We start from the raw sequence: 22,500 nt of genomic DNA, 5'->3' as shown, positions 1-22,500 counted from the left end.
ATATTAAAAAAATACAAATAATTTGAGCCTTTTCCAATGAGGCTTACAGAGAAGGTTCTGTAAAGTAGAACCACAGTAAAATTATAGTATCAGATATAAATGAAATGCATTTAACATCAACAATTTAAGGTATAATATATTCACCTTTAAGAGAAATGGAAAAAAAAGTCACGGTTAACAAACAGGTATAAAATTTCTCTCTTGGGTTCACCTTTAAGCACTACAAGTGTTTCCCACACTGGAACTCATCTGCCCACCCAGCCAAGCACAGGTGAAAAGTATTAAGGCTATTGGCATTCTATTTCTGTAAAGTTTATATTCCATTGAACAGTTGTTCTCTTTTGCAAATGACAACAGTTTATGTCACATTACATGATGCTTTTATGATTGTTTCTAAAGAAGAAACACGATCTCAGAGAGCAAATCAGTAGTTTTTTTTTTGTTATTAAGGAATAACTACCTTCCTTGTTTTGAAGGCACACATCCGTTTCACCCTGTAAAAGTCTTTTTGCATGAGATATGTTTAGAAATGGAATCTTGTTTCTCACTCACCAGTTGGTTTTTACAGTTGACTTGGCACACTTAAGCATGTAAAACGAGCAGGAGTGTTTCACCTGTTCCACAAGAGTTGGTAAGCCGATATTTTTATGTGCTGTGATGTAAAGGTACATGTTATTCTCCAGATTTAAATATGTGAAGGATCAGAATATTTTGTACACACATTTCCTCAAATACCTGAGAATTCAGAGGAATTCAAAAATGAGACAGAAGTGTAAAAAAGGCAAACCACAGGAAAAATAAAAGAAGGAAGACATTTGATGTTTGTTTAAAGAAATCACATTGTTATCTATCTGTCTATATTTCTTTTATATAAAGACAAATTAACTTTATGACATGAAAACAGAAAGGGAAATGACGGGAAGAAGATACTCAGTGGGCCAAAATCCAAATTACAGAAGGAAAATGTGATAACTCTGGAATGGAATGTTGTATTATCCACCTAATTCCAAGAAAGGAACAAGAAACAGAACCTACCAAAGTTCAAATGATTGTAACAGCTAAGGGCTTCGGGATGTCAGGGTGAGGATGAGACTCTAAGGAATAGCAGTATGCATCAGTATGGCTCCAGAACTGGGAAAAAGCTGAAACAAGTGGCTAAACAGATATGAATAAAGATTCTGTATTGCTGTTGTGAAGCAGGAGGTTCTTAAGGTTACAGAGTTACAAGCCTCTTAATAGTTACTGAAGGACTTTATCGGTATCGGATTGCATCTTCATGCCAGACACTAAAGAAAAGAATTAAGGGAGAAGGAAACTTCTGAGATCTATCAATAAAATGACAATGATTGAAGAGCATGAGAGTGAAGCATTGACAAGATGGAACAAGGAGGAAGCAACAGGACACTTAAGCACTACTACAGGGCCCAGGAAGGAAGGATGGCATGGTTCTAGAAACAATTCATGGTGAGTGTGTCAAAAGAGGTAACAGATGTGACTGTGAGATCACCTACATGGTTCTTTAATTTGTCCATGTAGCTGCTGTTGGCTCTCAGTGGTGCTGCTAAAGTAATTATCTCACACCAAGACAAATCAGCCAACCGTAATCTAGTTACTCTGAAACGGTTTGCTGATAAGTCAATGGAGACAATGCTGAGGAAAAAGCTGACTTCCCACAATTGTTTATAGGTTATATACATCATTTGACATCCTACAATTGTTTATAGGCTATATACATCATTCAGTGAGGGAAGATCCCATGACTCTAGCCTGATCCAATAATATAACTGAGTTATGGCAGAGTGGGAGAGAAATCACTTGCAGAAACTCATTCATATTGACGTCAGCAAGCCTTCCACATTAGCACTGTCTAAGGTGGTAGCAAGCCTGGGAGAAATGAGGAAGATAATGAGCTGGTTAAGAGGCTGGCTCTTAGCTAAGGAACACTAGCTATCCAGAACATGGAAGTATTTGTGCCAGAGCCTGCCACAAATAGAATTTGGCATGTGTCGGTATTTGGGTGTCTTCATCCAGACATCTCCCAAGGACTGTTGTTTTAGGTTAGCCAGTGTGTATAATTCAAGTGTGGGGCTGTGGAGGTCTGATCTGAATGAAATCTAAGATGATTTCCATAGACCAGTAGACTGATCACAAGGTGGCAGCTGGGGGTTCATGCAAAGTGCAGCAAACTACTAATATAATATTTGCATACAGGACTCCAAGGAGTATGAATGAGATAAAGAGACCCAGCTCTGATCGTGAAGGAAAAAAAGAACATGGGAATGTACATCGATTCAAGGATAACTCAGTCTTGCAAAAGCTAAAATATACCATTGAGAATGAACAGGGTGTTGGGTTATGTAGCTGAAGGGGATGAGATAAGAGAAGCTTCAGTCACTCTGGTGAACCTTTAGAGTTCTTTATTCAGTTCTAAAGCAGTAGTAGAACAGTACAAAGAAAAAGTTATACAGAATGCCGATACTAAATCTGTATGAATAAATGCTAGGGGTTAAGGACATAATTAACTTCCATGGTGTGACTTTCAAAATAGGAATACAATATGCTTGTCCAAGATGTGAAAAGAAAGCATGAGGATAAGACAATGAGCTGAACGGGCACATGGGAGCGCCTTGACCAAACACAGACATATGGTAAGCCTTAAAACAACAGGGAGGTTTGAGGATGCAGTATTTCTCAGTAAATGTAGTAAATGCACACTTTGCCAATGGAAAATGTGGTATTTTAGTAATGTTCATGAGGTGGAAGGGCAAATAATGAAGAGAACAGTAAAATAATGTAGGCATTTAGTTGCTTGTTACAACTTCTAGTGCACTGAATAAAGCCTTCTGTCTCTTCACATAGCCATTTGTTTGCAACATCTACCAGGGTCTATGTCAGAACACTGAAAAATCAAAAAATCGAACACTCACATGAGCGAATAATCAGGAACTCGAAATCTCTATTGTGGGGGGCTGTGCCGCCACACCCCCCGCTAAATATATATTCCTACTCCGAGATCGCACTACATTGAGGAAAGGGCAAATATTCCGATCTTCACTGTACTGTGATCCCAAAAATTCCTGATTTTTCGCTCATGTGAGCGCTTGATATTTTAATTTTTCGTTGTTCTAAAGTAAACCCCATCTACCATACATCAACAGGCAATAAATAATGATACAACTTTTTGTGAAATCCACTACCTTTATTTCTTCTTTTTATTCCTGAAATAGATAAGCACTGATTGTTTTACACTATGTAATTATTTTACTCTAGTTTGGTAGAACGGTTAATTTACTTATTTATATTTACAGTAAAGTGTTCACTAGGCAGATCCCACTGAGTCAGTGAGAGATCCAAGGTGGTATTAGTTAATTTTATATATGTGTGTGTTTGTGTGCGTGCATGTGTGTGTGTGTATGTGTGTGTGTGTGTGTGTGTGTGTGTGTGTGTGTGCGTGCATGCGTGCGTGCGTGTGCATACGTGTGCATGCGTGTGTGTGTGTGTGTGTGTGTGTGTCTATATGTAGTACATATCCAAGCTGTCTTGTGTAGTGGTACCACCTTAATAATGCCTAACCCAACCCCAAAACATGCCCCTGCCCTTAATCACAACCTTACATCTTACCTTATAATAAGCCACTCTAAAAAACTAATATAAAAAAACATAGTCACCTCAGGAAGGCACTGTTTTTTAATCAAATGATATGTGGAAACAATTTTCAACAGGAATTTCATCAGATTTAAAACAGCACTTCATATGTTTCAATAAATATGAAGAAGTTCCAATTGAAGGAAAGTAAATACTGTGGGAAGAAATAGCCAGGGAATTGTTATGGCTAGGCTTGTATAGGCCCTAGGGCCGATAGCCTAGTAGCAACCTATGAACCTGTGAACCTATGAAAATTATTTGAAACAAAAGTTCTTATGTTGTTTAATTAATAAAAAACATTCAATATATCAGGAATCCGATAAAAGTAAAACCAAGAACCATTTAATTTTAAAGAATCTGGACAAAGCCATAAGAGACAATCGTCCCTACAAAGCCAGAAAGTTGATAGAATAACAGGTTTAGCATTAGCATGGATATTCTGAAGGGAACAAAGTAAAAAACACAACAAATATATATTTTTTTCACATATTCAATAAAGTTTAAGCATAGCTGTGCGGGTATGCCCGTTGCTTAGCTATGCTTAGCCCAGCTGAAATGGCACGATAAGTTAAATAGCAATAGGCATCCAGCATAAACATGTGTGCAATAGTGTAGTGGTTAGAGTGTATTCTTTCCATGTAGCCATTCATGGTTTGAGCCTCACCAAGGCTATATATATTTTGTATGTGTAAACATTACAATTTTAATTTATTTGTATATTTATGTAGGAAATAACTTATATTTCTCAACCAGAGTAGTGTATTAACCCCAGATGTGAGGTGTCAGTGTAATAAAGTAGTGAAACCCCTATATAAACACAAGTGCCCCATACAGTATAGTCACACAAGAATAAATGTAATTACAGCACATTGGGTGATGTCAGGGAAGGTAAATAAATCTATATTATGTAATGAATGATGTATCAATCCCATTCAGGTGGTAGTCCAATAAAATAAAACATAAGCAATGCTAAGCATTGCACAGCTATGCTGACTGGGTTCAAGTATTGTGTACATATGAATATTAAGCAATACGAAGCCCAGCAAAGTGGATTTGCCCATTGGTAAGCAATGCTGAACCTTCCCCTTTAAGCACTGCCAACCATAGTTAAGCAGGTTTGCCCATAGCTTAGCTTAGCTCAGTATTTTCAAAACTGTCCAGTCACGGCAAAGGGCAGAAAATCGGCCGTATTTAAACCCCGCAAGTGGGAATATGGCTCATAACTGGTTGTAGCTCTCCACTGTAGGCGGTATGGCAGGTGTTGGAGAGGGCATGCGCTTTTGGGCACAGCACTGGGGCCTACAGGAGTCCAAGGTCATGCTAGGATTCCTGGTAAAAACCATGATGTGAGACTGCTGCAAGACCAGTACCAGGGCTCCCAATATAAAGCAGAAGCCTGGGAAAGTCTCACCCGTGATCTCACCAGTGACACTGGTATCCCTCGGACTGGTGAGCAGGTCCAGCACTACTATGCTGACTTGAAATGGAGGAAGAGGGAGCTCTTGGAACAGTGGGTCCAAGAAGCAAGAGAGAGGGGAGATGTCCCAGCAGTGTTTAAGTATTCATAGCAATAACTGTTTACCAAAGTCCAGCCTGTGTATGTGATGGATAGGTATGCCTAAATGTTTCCCTATTTTCATTACAGCACCAGCTAAGCGGGCTGTGAACCAGGAAGCCCAAACTAGTAGGTTGCAAAGGCTGTGTCACGAGGCTGGTGAGTAACAATCCTGCTTGCAGTAAAATGTCACCTGGCAGTATAAAAAATGTGTATGGTTTCTACTGAATAAACCAGACAATTTGACAGTTATAGTCCCATATAGCTCATATTTAAATAAAAGTGTAACTGCCTGGCAATAAAGTTCTAAATCCTGGACTGGTTGCATTTATTCTGGTATTGTATGGCATGAAATGTTGCATTCACCAAGATCTGATATCTGAATAGTAATGTTGTATTAACCACTGTTTCCAACACTGTGCTACATAAAACTGTGTCTAGAATGTCTGTATACGAATGTTGTAATTACAAGGTCAGATTGTACAACCAAGAGATACTTAGACAGAAAACATTGAAAGAAAAAACAGCAGTGTCTCAATAGCTCCCTCTGAAGATATACAAATTGTTGTATTTTTAGCAGACACAGCAATGGGTTGAATCCCAGGAGTGGTAGTAAGCTGTATGCATAATTTTCAACTAGGATTTTGTGAATATATGTAGAAACAGTCAGGTAGTGTTAACAAACATTCCCACCACAGGTCTTCCAGGTAAGAGAACTGTAACTGCCTAGCAATAAAGGTCTAAATCCTGGACTGGTTGTGTTTACTCTGGTATTGTATGGCTTGACATGTTGCATTTACCAAGATCTGATATCTGAACAGTAATGTTGTGTTAACCACTGTTTCCCACATTGCGCTACATAAAAATATGTCTTGGAATGTCTGTACAAGAATGTTGTAATTGCAAGGTCAGATTGTACAACCAAGAGAGACTTAGAAAACACTAGAAAAATAAACAGCAGGCTCTTAATAGCTCACTCTGCTGAAATGCAAATTGTTGTATTTTAACAGACACAGTCATGGTTCAAATCCCAGGAGTGGTAGTAAGCTGTATGCATAATTTTAACTAGGATTTTGGGAATATGTGTAGAAACAGTCAGGTAATGTTAACAAACATTCCCCCCACAGGTCTTCCAGGTAAGAGAAATAGAAAGTAGCTATAAGACGGTTGAATTATATGGTGTGTACAAACATACCACTGGCCAAACCAAGGCCATAGGTTATTGTAATAATACCTGTTGAGTAATGATAAGAGCAATGATCATTAACGTTGTGAGTACTGCAAGGATATACAAGTTGTTAATTGACATCTCTCTCATTCCCCACCATATCTGCAACAATAATCTAAATACTCAAATCAATGGGTAAGTTTTACACTAAACCTACTGTTGGGACATATGCCCTATTGTTCAACAAATACTGAAATGTGTTTCTATTAATGTTAAATGTTGAAATACTATCATTGATGGCCTGTTGCTATCAATGTAACCTGCATGCCATTGTAATAGCCACTGTGGTTCCATATATGCCTGTGTTATGTTTGCTATGCAACTGTTCCAAATCTCTTGTTTTGGGTTAATAGGAATATCTATGCATGCTGTTATAACTAATCCTGGATTGTGTTGACTATTACTAACCTGCATATGTTCTAAAACTGCAACACCATAGCACGTTTGGGAAGGACGGTCCCAGCGTACCCACCTCTCCAACCTCATCTGGCCATGGCAGCAGGACCCAGCACATCTGGGACCAACCCTGGGACCTCCTCGTCTGATGGTCCTGTACCACCTTCGGGTGGAACCACCTCAGGGAATGTGACTCATCCCCTCCTAGGAGCTGGCGTGGACAGGATACCATCACCCAAAGCCACATCTGGGGATTGGTGCATAGCAAGCTCCGAAAGGAGTTTGGAGATTTGCTACACCAGCTTGAGCACCACGTGGCACAATTAAAAGGTCAGCCTGCCCCTCCTGCTCAGCTCCTAGCACAGCCACCTTTGGGGCCGTGAAGGTGCAGTGATGACTGCCCGTGGGTGGGGACTTCAGTTCCACTGTTCCCATTTGGGGGCTCATGGGCTTACGATTTCCAAATACCCCTCCCCGTCCAAAGTGTTTACCCCCCCACATATGACATATACTGCCCCTGTATGCTGTCTTGTCTGTCTTGTCTGTCTTCCTACCCAACCTACCTCCTCAAATATACCTACTATCCTTCCCTAACATCCCACTCTCACCATAAAAAAAAAAAGGCAATCTGTTCCCAAAAAAGAATTTTACCCCATACATAGCTGCCCATTTTGCACACGTGTCCACTGGACACATGTAATCTGGTCTAATTGGCTTCACAACACATTATTGTCATCCTCACCCCTCTCTCAGGGGTTTGTGTCCAAATATACCTCCAAATTCAGTATTTATGCACAGCTGTTGCTGTAGAAAAATGGACAGCTATGGATGTTCCCTCTACCCATCCTGCACATCCCTAGCTACTTTCCCTATTGTCTTTTCCTTTGAATGCCCCCCTTTTTCGCCACTTTCCTATCACCCATTTTTTCTTTTCTTTTAAAGAAATTAGTGCAGAGGTAAGCGGGAGTAAGCTCTTTTAAGCAGTAGTAAGCGGGATTAAACCTGTTTCTGCTGTGCAAAGCAATGCCTACACAGATTAAGCACTTTTAAGGCTTACTGTCGCTAAGCATATTTAACCGGAAGTTAGCATTGCTTACCGCTGCCCAAACCTGCTTACAGATGCTTAAAAGTGCCTTAATCACTCTGTATCCAACAGCCCTTGTTCTGCCCAGCAGCAAAATAATTAACCGTTGCAAGTTTTGAACCCAGAACCCCAAATAGCATAGCCAGAGCAAATTACCACTAAGCCACCTGAGATGTAGACATATCTGCTGCTTTTTCAAACATATCATGCAGCACAGTCATTCAACAGTAAGGAAAATGCATTTATATATGTATATACATATATATATGCACACACACACACACACACACACACACACACACACACACACACACACACACACAAACACAGACACACACACACACACACACATATATATATATATATATATATACACACACACACACACACACACACACACACACACACACACACACACACACACACACACACACACACACACACATATATATATATATATATATATATATATATATATATATATATATACATATCTCCAACTTCGCCCCCCTCTCACCCCCTAAAGCGCCCATCTCAATATCAAAAGACTGCTAAATTCCGGTAATCATGGCCATACAGGTAAAAAACGCACTCTCCAAAGCTAAGAATACAGCAACCATGGCACCAAACAACATCCCAGACTGTGTACTACATGAACTACAAAATTAACTGGCACCTCACCTAAATGTCATGGTTAATCATAGCCTCACCTCAAGCTTTGTGCCCAATGAGTGGCACACAGCTACAGTTATCCCACTCAACAAGGGGAGATCCACCTTGGATCCCGGGAACTATCGTCCCATCAGTCTGATGAGCCTGATCTGCAAAGCCATAGAATGCATTATCATGGAAAATATAAACAAACACATTGGCAACCTTCAAACACTGGACCCCACCCAGTTTCATTTCGTAAAGGGCCGATCTTGTCTCCTGTACCTGAATTAATTCTTTTAATCAGTCTCCAGAGCCATGGATAAGGTCATGGTGGTCCACACAGCTTACCTGGACCTCACCAAGGCCTTTGACACCATCCCCCACTCTGGAATCATAGATACATTTACTAAGCTGGGCATTAATCCTTACATCACTCGATGGGTTGCCAACTGGCTTACTGACAGAACCCACACTGTAAAAGTAGCCGACTCAAAATCCAGCTCCAGACAAGTGACAAGTGGGGTACTTCAGGGTTCAGTACTGGGACCGCTCTTGTTTGGCATCTACTTCTCTGAAGTACAGGCCAGCACTAACGAACTCTGGCTAACAAAGTTAGCCAGTGACTGAAAACTGGGAGCCATTATTGAATCCCCAAATTATGTGGATATTCTACAAAAGTGCCTTACAGAAACAGATGCTTTGTGCCAGAGCCATGGGCTCAAGCTCAACGTCAAGAAATGTATAGTTATCCCCGTTGGGAAAAACCATGTACCCATGAATTGCCACATAAGTGGCAGTACACTAAACACCGAAAGTGTGATAAATGACTTAGGGACACATGTGGACAGTGGTCTCACCTTCGATAACCACATTGCCACAACAGTCAGGAAATCCTTCTATGTAGCACACCTCATCACTAAGGACTTTTCATCCAGAAAAAAAGGAGGCCATTGTCCCACTGTACTAATCCCTCATTAGACCCATTATAGAGTACAACGCCCCATTTGGTATGTACCTCACAAGACATCTGCAACAACTGGAAAGGCCACAGAAATACCTCACTAAAAAAATCACAAGCCTAAAGCAGATGCCCTAAGCTGACCATCTAAAAAACTCCAGCTATTCTCTGTTACACATCGCCTACTCAGACGCGATCTCTGCTTAACATACAAGGCCATGTCAAACCCAGAACTGTTGGACATGCTACACTTAAAGAAATTCCAATCCCTCACAGCCACGTGCTCCAGGGATCTAAACCTGGTCATCACAATGAACAGAACATGCTGGAGGGATAGGTTCCTGACCCAGAGACTCCCCATACTCTGGACTAGACTACCCATACATGTCAAGCTGAGCGCCTCTTCAAAAGGAACCTTGATGATTGGATGGGTGATAGGAAATTCAACCTGGGGATCACATCAGTTGCCCTGCTAGACAGCGGACCAGGGAAGTAAATATTCTGGGAAGAAATAGCCAGGGAATTGTTATGGCTAGGCTTGTATAGGCCCTAGGACCGATACCCTAATACCAACCTATGACCCAATATATATATATATATATATATATATATATATATATATATATATATATATATATGTATATATATATAGGTTTACTATCAATATCTCAAAAATTAAAATAAAAATGGTACAAACAACCAAAGTGTTTTACCGAAACTACAACTAACCTAATGGCCCTATTGTCGAAAAACAGCTGTTAATGCCAAAAATGTCGACAACGACATTTTACGGCATTAACAACAATGCCACCTTTGTCAAAACTTCCTAATCCCTACACCTAACATCCTGTTTTTGCAGGGGGGCAAGCCCCCCTGCACCCCCCCACACCACCCTAACTTAATGTTCCAACTTCAAGATCGCACTACAGTGAGGAAAGGGATGTATTTCCCTAACCGCACTGTACCGTGATCCCTTTACATGAGCGAACGTTATATTTGCGAATGCACAGTCCATTCGCAAATATGACGTTCGCTCATGTAACCTGCACACATATGAAGTATTCGAACATCTGTTGCTCGAATACTTCATAGCCATGCAATTGCACAACGACATTTCAATAGTAAACCATATATATATATATATATATATATATATATATATATATATATATATATATGTCTGTGTGTGTGTGTGTGTGTGTGTGTGTGTGTGTGTGTGTGTGTGTGTGTGTGTGTGTGTGTGTGTATATATATATATATATATATATATATATATATATATATATATATATATGTATGTTAGTATGTATCTAGTGCATTCAGACATCAGATCCATACTCTGAACCTCTTAATGCAACAAATCTGACCAAAGACTGTGTAAACGGGGGTGAAGGGGCCCACACTAGGGCATCCTTGTAATTATTGCCCTTATCCTTTCCTCTACAACAGAACTGTTCTGCCTTGCAACAAAATAATAAGGCCTGCCAAGTCCTGGACCCAGGGCCTTGTAAACTATGATCAAAGCAATGTACCATTACACCATCTAAGCCCAACAAAATAGTGATGACATCCCAAACATATCAGTTAGTACAGTCATCCAACATCAGGGAAAGGAGTCTGTGAAATCAGTTGGGTAGTCTATATTGCCTTTCTATATTTTGAATACTGTAGTTTGTTTTCTTTACCTTGTGTTTTGCTTGCATTCTGTTTTAACAGCATATTAAAACTTCAAAAGAGACCACAGCTCTCTCTGTTCTGAGTCAGGCAGAATTTTTTCCCTCCCTCCCACCCATTTAAGTTGTCTTGTTAAATACCACTGTCTTTCTAGTTGCCCGCCTCTTATGTTAATCTGACCATATATCTCATTTCTCTCTACTTTCACTGGCTTATGTGAGTAATCACAAAACCATCACTTTTGAAATCCCACCCCTTCAATTATTTAAATTTATTGGCCATCCTACAGTATTTCATAGTACCAAAATAACCACCCCTTTCAGTCCATCTTGCTGTTTTAAAAATAGTAACTCTCCACTAAACCTTAACTTTTTAAACAGGTAAAACTCAAGTTACCTACTTTCATATCTAACTTCTCTAGTGCACACTGCAGAGTGCATTCTTTTCAATCTTACCTTTAAGCATCCCTGTTACTAGCACTTTCTCTAATACCTAAAAAGATCATCTCTACTTGACTCCAAGTAGACTTTTCTCTATCTGTTAAACCTAGCACTTGCTCCTACAGTACTTATTACCTTGATAAGGCACTCTTATAGATAGCACCCCAAAAAGGCAAAACCCCATTTCTCGGTCACCCACATCCCCCGGAATCTCTTTTAAAGTTTTTGTCTAGTCCTTCTAGCATGTCGAGGGATCAGTTGCTAGTGTCCTCTCCTGCTCAGCTGGTGAACCTGGGAATATTGAGGCAATGTTACAATTGCCTCATGTACCTGAACAACCCTCTCCTCCTCCCACAAAACACAAATACATGCGAGAGATGCAACTATACGGCCAAACTGGAGGCTGAGCTCTCTCAACATAGGACTGGCAAGACCAGTCAGGAGGAGAAGGTTACCACACACACTATAGACCCAGTCTCACATAGTACCATCACAACCTCAAATCATACACATAAACACACAAAGACATACTCGGCTCTGATCAAAAATCTACCAAAACAGCAGAGGCCACCAAAGCAGACACCCAAACAACCACCACCTCAGAACACAACACCTGCAACACATAGACCTCACAGTCAGAGTGTCAAACAGTCACAGCCCTTAAGGCCAAACACAATGCCAGACACACTAGTCATTGGTGACTCCATAGTCAGACACACTGGCGTCCGCTCACCAGACTGAGTAAGGAGAAGGTCACAGTAAGCTGCCTGTCGGGTGCTAGAATCCGCCACATAACGCAAGCACTCAGGTCTCTCAACAGCAGGTACAAATACGACTCAGTCATTGTCCCCGCTGGTGTAAGCGACCTGAGGCGTACCTCCTTGGACTACATGAAAAGAGACATTGAGGAGCTCTCTGATTATGTAGCCCAGGCAGGTATGACCCTGACCTTGAGCAGTATCCTACCTTCACCAAGAATGATGCCACAATACAGAGATAAGATGATCAGCTTTAACAATTGGCTTAAACTCTGGTGTCATTCAAAGGGATCCAATGTCTGTCTGCCTGGGATGACATGCTGGACAAGCCACGCTGCTTCATAAGGGCGGCTTGCACCTGTCACCCTGGGATTCGGATATTGGCAAAGGCTCTTGCCACCCCATAGTGCCTTTTTAGGCAAGGCTCAAATTCTAAACCTACCACCCTAGAACACAAAAAGGAAAAAACTAAGGGTAATGCTGCTCAGTGCCAGAAGTCTAAATCTCAAAATGCACGCCTCGAGGCCCTTCTCAGTATGGAGAACATCGATGTCTGTGCAGTGACAGAAACCTGGTTCAAGGCTCCTGAGAGCACCCCAGCACTATCAGGTTTTACCTCTTATCATGCGTTCCGCCCCAAAATCCGGACAATACCAAGAAAGGAGGGGGTATCCATATTCATCAAAGACACCCACACCTCAAGACTGGTGGCAACGCACGACGATCGGAGACCATCCAGGTGCAATTAACCATAGGCAAGACTGCTCTGCAAATTGTAGCATGTTACAGGCCACCCTCACAAACTCAGGAACCTCACATGGCCTTCCTGAAAACACTAGAGGATAAATGTATCACCAAACACCATCATACTAGGTGACTTCAATTACCCTAATATAGACTGGGAACACTACTCAAGCCCAAACACCCTAGCCCAAAAGTTCCTGGAATTCATAAACTCAAATGCCATGGAACAACTAGTCACCATCCCCACAAGAGGAGAAAACATACTTGATCTCATCATCACGAACATGGGAGCACAATGTTCAACACGGAAGTATACCCTCACTGGTGAGATCAGATCACAAACTAATCTCGCTGGAGGTCCTCATCCCACCCCACCTGAAATAAAAAGACCACAGTAAAGAACTTCTCGAAGCCGACTTCACACTTCTAAAGACTAGTGTGGTCTCCTTTAAGGCCCCGAGCCGTGGAAAACAGTACTCAAGCCGCTGAATCACTTACAAATGCCTTCTACCAGCACCTGCAGGACTGCATGGATAAGGCAATCCCAAGCAAAACAAAGACTCTTTGTACCAAAGGCAAGCGTCCAGTCTGGTGGACCCCAGCCATAAACAAACTCTACAACAAAGGAGGAAGCTACTACAAGATAGAGCAAAATCCTTAAAAGGTAAGACACCCTTGATCACTATAAGTAAAAACTAAGAGCTCTCATAAAATCATCCAAAGCAAATTTTGAGAGAAAAATAGCTAAAGACTCAAAAGACAATCATAAGGCCTTCTTTAGCTATGTTAGAAACCTGGGAGGAACCTCCCAGATATGCTCAGAACTAGTTCAAAATGATGTGAAGATTACTGATCCTACAGACATTGCCAACATACTGGCTGACAGGTTCAGTGCAAACTTCTCCCCTCCCCAAAGGAGAGATATCTATACCAGCGATTGCAGCCCCAAACATCTCCAACGCCCAAGTGAGAACTGCTCTCTCCAAAGCAAAAACACAGCATCCATGGGACCTGATGGTGTCCCCGGCTGTGTGCTCCACGAACTCAACGAGGAATTAAACCCACAGCTAGGACAGCTGTTTAATCATAGTCTTACCTCTGGATACGTACCCAGGGAGTGGCGCACTGCAACTGTGGTCCCACTTCACAAAGGCGGTGCCTCCACCGACCCTGGAAATTACCGCCCATTAGCTTGACAAGCCTTATCTGCAAAGCCATGGAGAGGATCATAATGGACCTCATAAATAAAGACATAGGAATTTGCAGACTTTGGATCCATCCCAGTTTGGCTTTGTCAAAGGCAGATCATGCCTTCTAAACTTGGTTGACTTTTGAAACAGTCACCAAAGCCATTGATGAGGAAAGGCAGTCCATACAGCCTACCTCGATCTGGCGAAGGCCTTGATACAATACCCCACTCGGGTATCATTGAAAACTCATCAGCTTAAATGTTAACCCATACATCACAAGATGGGTTGCAAACTGGCTGAGTGACAGAACCCACAGGGTCAGAGTTGCTGGCGCCATGTCAGACTCAAAGCCTGTCACAAGTGGTGTACCACAGGGCTCAGTCCTGGGCCCACTCTTGTTTGGCATCTACTTTTCCGAAGTACAAGCAAACACAGGAGGGTTATGGCTGACAAAGTTTGCAGATGACTGCAAACTGGGCCATAGTGGAAAACACATCTGACACAGATATCCTTCAGAAGGGTCTCACAGAAGCGGATAACTGGTGCCAGAGCCACGGCCTAAAGTTAAATGCCAAAAATGCATAGTCATACCCTTGGGAAAAACAAGGTTACCCCTAGCTACCAAATAGGTGGCAATCCACTGAGCATAGAAGAAGTTATCAGGGACCTGGGGACCCAGGTTGATAGTAGTCTGTCATTCGACACCCATGTAGCTAAAGTAGTTAGGAAGACCTTCTACATTGCCCACCTTATCATGAAGGGATTCTCATCTAGATCAAGGAGGTCATAGTCTCCCTATACTCATCACTCATCAGACCAATGATTGAGTACAATGCCCCATTCGAATGTATCTGACCCGACACTTGCAGCAGCTGGAGGCCACAAAAGTTCCTCACCAAAAGGATAAAGGGTCTCAAACATCTGTCCTATGCTGCCCGACTGAAAGAACTCCAGCTCTATTCAGTAAACACTTGCTCAGAGGTGACCTTTGCCTAACATACAAGGCCATGTCAAACCCAGATTTGATGAATATGCTTCACCTCAAAAATCTAGATCCGTCAGAGCCACAAGGCGGGAGACTTAAACCTCGACACGGCTATTAATAGGGGCTGGAGGATAGATTCATCACCCAAAGACTCCTATGCTGTGGAATAAAATCCCGGTATATGTGAGGCAGAGCACCTCGCTGGCCTTGTTCAAGAGAAATCTTGACCAATGGATGGGAGATCGCAGATATACCCCAGGGATTACCTCAGTGTCACTGCTCAACAGAGGCACAGCAAAATAATGGGTATAGTTCCCCATACTAAAGGGGTGGCGTAAGCCACAAAACTATGGGCTAGGCTTGTAAATGCCCTCGGGCAGATAGCCTAGTATGAACCTATGAACCTATGAACCTATGAACCCAGAGACTCCCTATGCTGTGGAAGAAAATCCCGATACATGTGAGGCAGAGCACCTCTCTGGCCTTGTTCAAGAGGAATCTTGACCAATGGATGGGAGATTGCAGATATACCCCAGGGATTACTTCAGTGTCACTGCTTGACAGAGGCACAGCAAAATGATAGGCATAGTTTTTATTCAAACTAAAGGGGTGGCGAAAGCCACATAACTATGGGCTAGGCTTATAAATGCCCTTGGGCAGATAGCCTAGTATGAACCTATGAACCTATGAACCTATATATACATGTATATATGTCTGGAGCTGCATATATGTGGACAAATATATATATATATACATGATACATATATATATATATATATATATATATATATATATAGAGAGAGAGAGAGAGAGAGAAAGAGAGAGAGAGATACATTCACATTCATATCCACATATATATAGACTCCCTATGCTGTGGAATAAAATCCCGGTATATGTGAGGCAGAGCACCTCGCTGGCCTTGTTCAAGAGAAATCTTGACCAATGGATGGGAGATCGCAGATATACCCCAGGGATTACCTCAGTGTCACTGCTCAACAGAGGCACAGCAAAATAATGGGTATAGTTCCCCATACTAAAGGGGTGGCGTAAGCCACAAAACTATGGGCTAGGCTTGTAAATGCCCTCGGGCAGATAGCCTAGTATGAACCTATGAACCTATGAACCTATATATATATATATATATATATATATATATATATATATATATATATATATATATATATAAAGTAAATAAATACACATATATATATATATATATATATGTGTGTGTGTGTGTGTGTGTGTGTGTGTGTGTGTGTGTGTGTGTGTACATAAATATACAGAAATATATGACAGCTACAAAGACATGCAATCAGAGGGTCATGCTGCTGCACACTGGAATTCTAAATCTAGGAACTCACTCACTGGTAGTATTCTTTTAAATGGGGAACAATTACATCTGTGCTGTAACATAGACCTGGATAAAGGCAGCAGGAAGCAACCCTGCAGTACCACCCTATAATTAATTCCACAACTTTTAGCTGCAGAATGTCGACTGAAGCTCCAAAGCTGGTGGTATTTTCATATTCATAAAGGATGAACACATCTCCAGAGTGGTGGACCAACATTATGCATTACAGATCCTGTGGGCGTAGCTGACATTGGGTAAGACAGTAGTTCAGGTCGTAGCCTGCTATAGGTCCCCATACATGTCCCAAGACTCACACTTCATGTCCATAAATACCCTGGGGAATATTAGTGTTCATCCTAACACTATCATACTGGTTGACTTCAACTACCCTACCATTAAGTGGGAAAGCTACTCATGCCCATCACATCAACCTGGTCCTTCCTAACATGGGCGACTATTGCTCTACACCAATAGTCAATACCTCACTTGTTATATCTTAACGCAAAGTAATCATCTTTGGAAATCCACAGCCAGACTACCCCCACTGCACAGGTAACCACCACAAAAAGCCTTTCCAAAGCTAACTATGGCCTCATAACATCATAGGTGGCTAACCTCACGGCAGCCATGCAAATGGAGACTAGTTGCATAACAGCTGAATCAAACAACAATGCACTATGAACACGTACACAAATGCATGGATACCACCTTATCCAATACAACCAGGACCCTCACCTCCAAAACAGGAAGCTGATCTGGTCGTCCCCTGCCATAAAGAAACTGTACAACAGAAGGAGGGAACCAATATGGAATAAGGTGAAGTCCCAAGACAGGAAATAAACCCTTATTAGTCTCAATGAATAGTTGAGATCCCTAATCAAATACTACAAAGTCAGCTATGAGAACAGACTTGGAGCACATAGTAAAGACAACCACAAAGCATTATACAATTATGTAAAGAATCTCCATGGCAATACCAAGAACTGTTCTGAGCTACAAGACAATGGTACCTCCCAGACTGAGGCAACAAATAATGCCAATATACTGGCTAGCATCTTGAGTGCAAACATTACCCCTCACTTCCCCCCAAAGGACAATCACAATACCAGTACACCCCCAGGCACCCAGTATTACTGCAGCACAGGTTAAAACACCACTGGGCAGGGCCAAAAATACAGCTTCTAATGGACCTGAGAATATCTTTGGCTGTGTTCTACATGAACTACAGAGTGACCTGGCACCTTACCTGTGTGCCCTGTTCAAGCACAGCCTCACCACAGGCTTTGTCCCTACTGAATTTTGCACTGCTACAATCACCCCTCTCCACAAATGAGGTGTAACTACAGATCCTGGGAAATACCACCCCAACTGCCTGACAAGTCTGTTATGCAAAGCTATGGAATGCATCATCATGCACCTAATAAACAGGGATACAGGAATCTGCAGACTCAGGATCCCACACAGTTTACCTTTGTGAAGGGTAGATCATACCTGCTCATTCAACCTAGTCAACCTCTTGCCGTCAGTCACCTGAGCTGTGGATGAAGGCAAGGTGACACATACAACCTACATTGATCTGCCCAAAGCCTTTGATAACATTCCCCACTCACTAAGCTCGGCATCATCCCCTATATCATTAGGTGGGAACAGAGGCACAAACACAGGGGTAGATTGGAAATACTGTTGTCATACACTGAGACAGCTACAGATGTCACTGGGTTTGTTATAACATCCGTTATGAGGAATATGATGTCAGTAATACCAACAGATGTGAGTATTTACTGACTGCATTCCCCACAGTACACAACTGATTTACCAAGGAAAACAACAAACTGGTGAACACACAAAACATGACAGGCAGACATGTGGCCAGTCTGTGGACAGCGTGCCAGTGGAGAGGTATGTCAGAGACATATCCCTGTGAGTCGTGACATTACACACTAAATGCATGTCCACACAAACCCTGTCAATCTATCAATCCACCATGTGTATAACAGCACTGATGACATAGAATCTGTTCACAACCCTGGGGATATGTCCCTCATGTTGGCTGAGTGTCTCCACATGTCCTGTCCTGTGACGTATTGCCACCCACTGTATGTGAATCTGTAGGCCACCACCTCTGTAATGTCCCTCACACAGCCAAGGAAATGGGGCAAGGCCAACATTAAGGAATGTCCCATATGTTAGAACTAGCAGCAGTGTCCAGGCCCACCGCACAATACAATATTGGCACCTACATAGTGGTATGGCAGTAGCAATACCTCACATCTGCACATCTTTACAGAAGACAGACAGAAAGTAGATAGCCAACAGGTTATGCATTAGGATGAATGTTTTGAAAGATACACATCTGAAACTGAAAGGTATGCCATTGCTACATGACAGCAGTCCTCAATAACATGTCCAAAGAACACAGTAGTCTACAGTTAATATCAGCATATCAGATCAATATCCAGTAGGAGATAGATATAAACATACAGCTCAAACACCTAGAACAAGATACTCAGTACTCAGAGTCCATCTTTGTATGCAGGGGTGTATAGTTCCACTACTACAATCTGCAATCTACTCTTACTTGAATAAGCACTGTTAAAATTATTAACATAATGATACCATATATGTTAAACTACTTCTGTCAACCACTGCACTGTAGCTGGTGTAACATGCAAGTGTGACTGCATATAACCTGGGATACTACCCATGTATGAAACAAATTCAAAGAGAAAGGATTGTGGTACTACCCATGTATATCCAGGTGTCCCATACAGTATACTCACACCCCTTGCTACTGTAATGACAGCACATAGAAGCATGTTATGTACAGGAAATGAATTACTCTTATTAAATATGTCATTACCCTGCTATTTTATCAGACTGGAATGTGATCACTGGTTACCAGGCCTAAGCTATGCTTAGCAGGTTTCAGCATTGCTTAAATGTAAATGCTAAGTAGATTTGCGCACTGGTAAGTGAAGCCTACACGGTGTAAGTGCCTTTTCGTTTAACCATATGTTAGCACCACTTTCTGTTGCACAAACCCACACAAACACACTCAAAGCTGCTCAAAACTGCCTTAACCACTCTGTAGCCAAATGTCCTTATTCTGCCTAGCAACAAAATAAACAGCCCTTGTAGGTTCATAGGTTCATAGGTTCATACTAGGCTATCTGCCCTGGGGCATTTATAAGCCTAGCCAGAGTGTGTTTGGCTTTTGCCATCCTTTGATTTGAGTTTACTGTGCCCTTTTTAAGGTTAGTTTACTGTGTCTCTGACTAGTAGTGACATGGAAATAATCCCCGGGGTAAACCTACGATCCCCCATCCACTCGTCAAGATTCCTCTTGAAGAGAGTCAGTGAGGGGCTCTGCCTAAAATGGACTGGGATTCTATTCCAGAGCGATGGGAACCTCTGGGTTATGAATCTGTCCCTCCAGCATGTCCTATTTATTTCTGTGCTGAGGTTCAAGTCCCTCGAGTGCGTGGCTCTAAGGGATTTGGATTTTCTGAGGTGGAGCATGTCCATTAATTCTGGGTTAGACATAGCTTTATATGTCAGGCATAGATCACCTTGAAGCAAGCGATATGCAACTGAGTAGAGCTGGAGTTTCTTTAACCGAGCAGCATATGGCATCTGTTTGAGTCCCTTGATCCTCTTTGTGAGGTACTTTTGGGGACTTTCCAGTTGCTGCAGGTGTCGGGTAAGGTACATCCCAAATGGGGCATTGTATTCTATTATGGGCCTGATGAGGGATGAATAAGGGGCACGATAACCTCCCCTGATCTAGATGTGAATCCTTTCATGATAAGGTGGGCTATATAAAAGGTCTTTCTAACCACTTTGGCAATGTGGTTGTCGAAGGAGAAGTTACTATCAACTTGAGTCCCCAGGTCCCTAATTACTTCCTCCGTACTTAATGGGTTACCACCTATGTGGTAATTTGTTGGTACTTTGTTTTTGCCAAAGGGTATGACTATACACTTTTTGGCATTTAGCTTTAGGCCATGGCTCCGGCACCAGTTTTCCATCTCTGTGAGACCTTTTTGAAGGATGCTCATGTCAGCTGGAGAGTCAATTATGGTGCCCAGTTTGCAGTCATCTGCAAACTTGGTCAGCCACAGTCCTCCTGTGTTAGCCTGCACCTTGGAAAAATATATACCGAACAAGAGTGGTCCCAGGACTGAGCCCTGTGGGACACCACTTGTAACCAGTTTTGAGTCTGACATGGCTCCAGCAATTTTGACTCTGTGGGTTCTGTCTTTGAGCCAGTTTGCATCCCATCTTGTGACATAGGGGTTTATATTTAAGCTGGATAGCTTATCTATGGTGCCCGAGTGGGGTATTGTGTCGAATGCTTTTGCAAGGTCCAGGTAGGCTGTGTGGACTACCTTCCCTTCATCTATGGCCTTGGTGACTATTTCAAAGAAGTTGACCAGGTTCAAGAGGCAGGATCTGACCTTGACAAAGCCGAATTGGGTAGGATCCAGTGTCTGCAGGTCCCCAATGTCTTTGTTTATGAGTTCCATGATGATCCTCTCCATAGCCTTGCAGACTAGGCTAGTCAGGTTTATGGGGCGATAGTTTCCAGGGTCCGTGTAGGCACCACCTTTGTGGAGTGGGACCACTGTTGCTGTACACCATTCTTTGGGTACATATCCTGTAGTAAGGCTGAGATTGTACAGCAGTTTTACGTGAGGATTTAGTTCTTCTTGGAGTTCATGTAGGACACAACCCGGGACACCGTCTGGTCCCATTGAAGCAGTGTTTTATGCTTTGGAGAGGGTGGCTTTCACCTGAGCATCTGAGATGTTAGGGAGGCAGCACTCTGCTGGGATAGATATTTGCTCTTTTGGGGTGGGGGAGAAGTTTGCACTAAACCTGTCTGCCAGGATGCTGGCAATGTCTGTGGGTTCAGTGTATTTTTTGTCATTTTGGATCAACTCTGAGCATATCTGGGAGTTGCATCCCAGGTTCCTAACATAGCTAAAAAAAGCCTTGTGATTATCTTTAGTGTCCTGTGCAATTTTTCTCTCGAAGCTGGCCTTGGAGGATTTTATGAGGGATCATAGTTTTTTGCTAGTACTGATCAGAGATGCCTTCCCTTTTAGAGATTTTGCTCTGTCATGTAGTAGCTTCCTCCTTCTGTTGTACAGCTTATTTATGGCTGGGGTCCACCAGACTGGATGCCTGCCTTTGGATGATTGGGTCTTGGTTTTGTTTGGGATAGCATGATCCATGCATTCCTGGAGGTGTCCATAGAATGCATTTATATAGGATTCTGCAGTTTGGGCCATAGTTTCCACTGGCCCGGTGACCTTGAAGGATTCCACCTCGGTTTTGAGAAGTGTGAAGTTCACTTTTAAGAAGTTTTTCACTGTGGTTTTCTGGGCTGGGGGTGGGGTCGGGTTGTGGATATCCAGTGAGATTAATTTATGGTCTGATCTCACCAATGAGGGGTATACTTCTGGTATGGAGCATAGAGTCCCCATGTTGGTAATGATCAGGTCAAGTATGTTTTCCCCTCTTGTGGGAGTGGTGATTAGTTGTTCCATAGCATTTGAGTCTCCGATGCTTCGTGCAACGCCACTAACCTGGAGGTGTGGGTATCTTTGAAGAATATGGATACTCCCCCTCCTTTTGTGGTTCAGTCTGAGTTTTGGGGCCGAAAAGCATGATATGAGGTATAACCTGGTAGTGCTGGGGTGCTCTCTGGAGCCTTGAACCAGGTTTCTGTCACTGCACAGATATCGATGTTCTCCATACTGAGGAGGGCTTCGAGTGCGTGCATCTTGAGGTTTAGACTTCTGGCGTTTAGCAGCATTACCCTTAGTTTCTTAT

The sequence above is a fragment of the Protopterus annectens genome, chromosome 2.part0 (genome assembly GCF_019279795.1).
Source record: "Protopterus annectens isolate FY-2018-M chromosome 2.part0, PAN1.0, whole genome shotgun sequence".
In the NCBI taxonomy this organism is placed as follows: Eukaryota; Metazoa; Chordata; order Ceratodontiformes; family Protopteridae; genus Protopterus; species Protopterus annectens.
The sequence above is the reverse complement of the archived record's forward strand: the minus strand, read 5'-3'. Positions refer to the sequence as shown.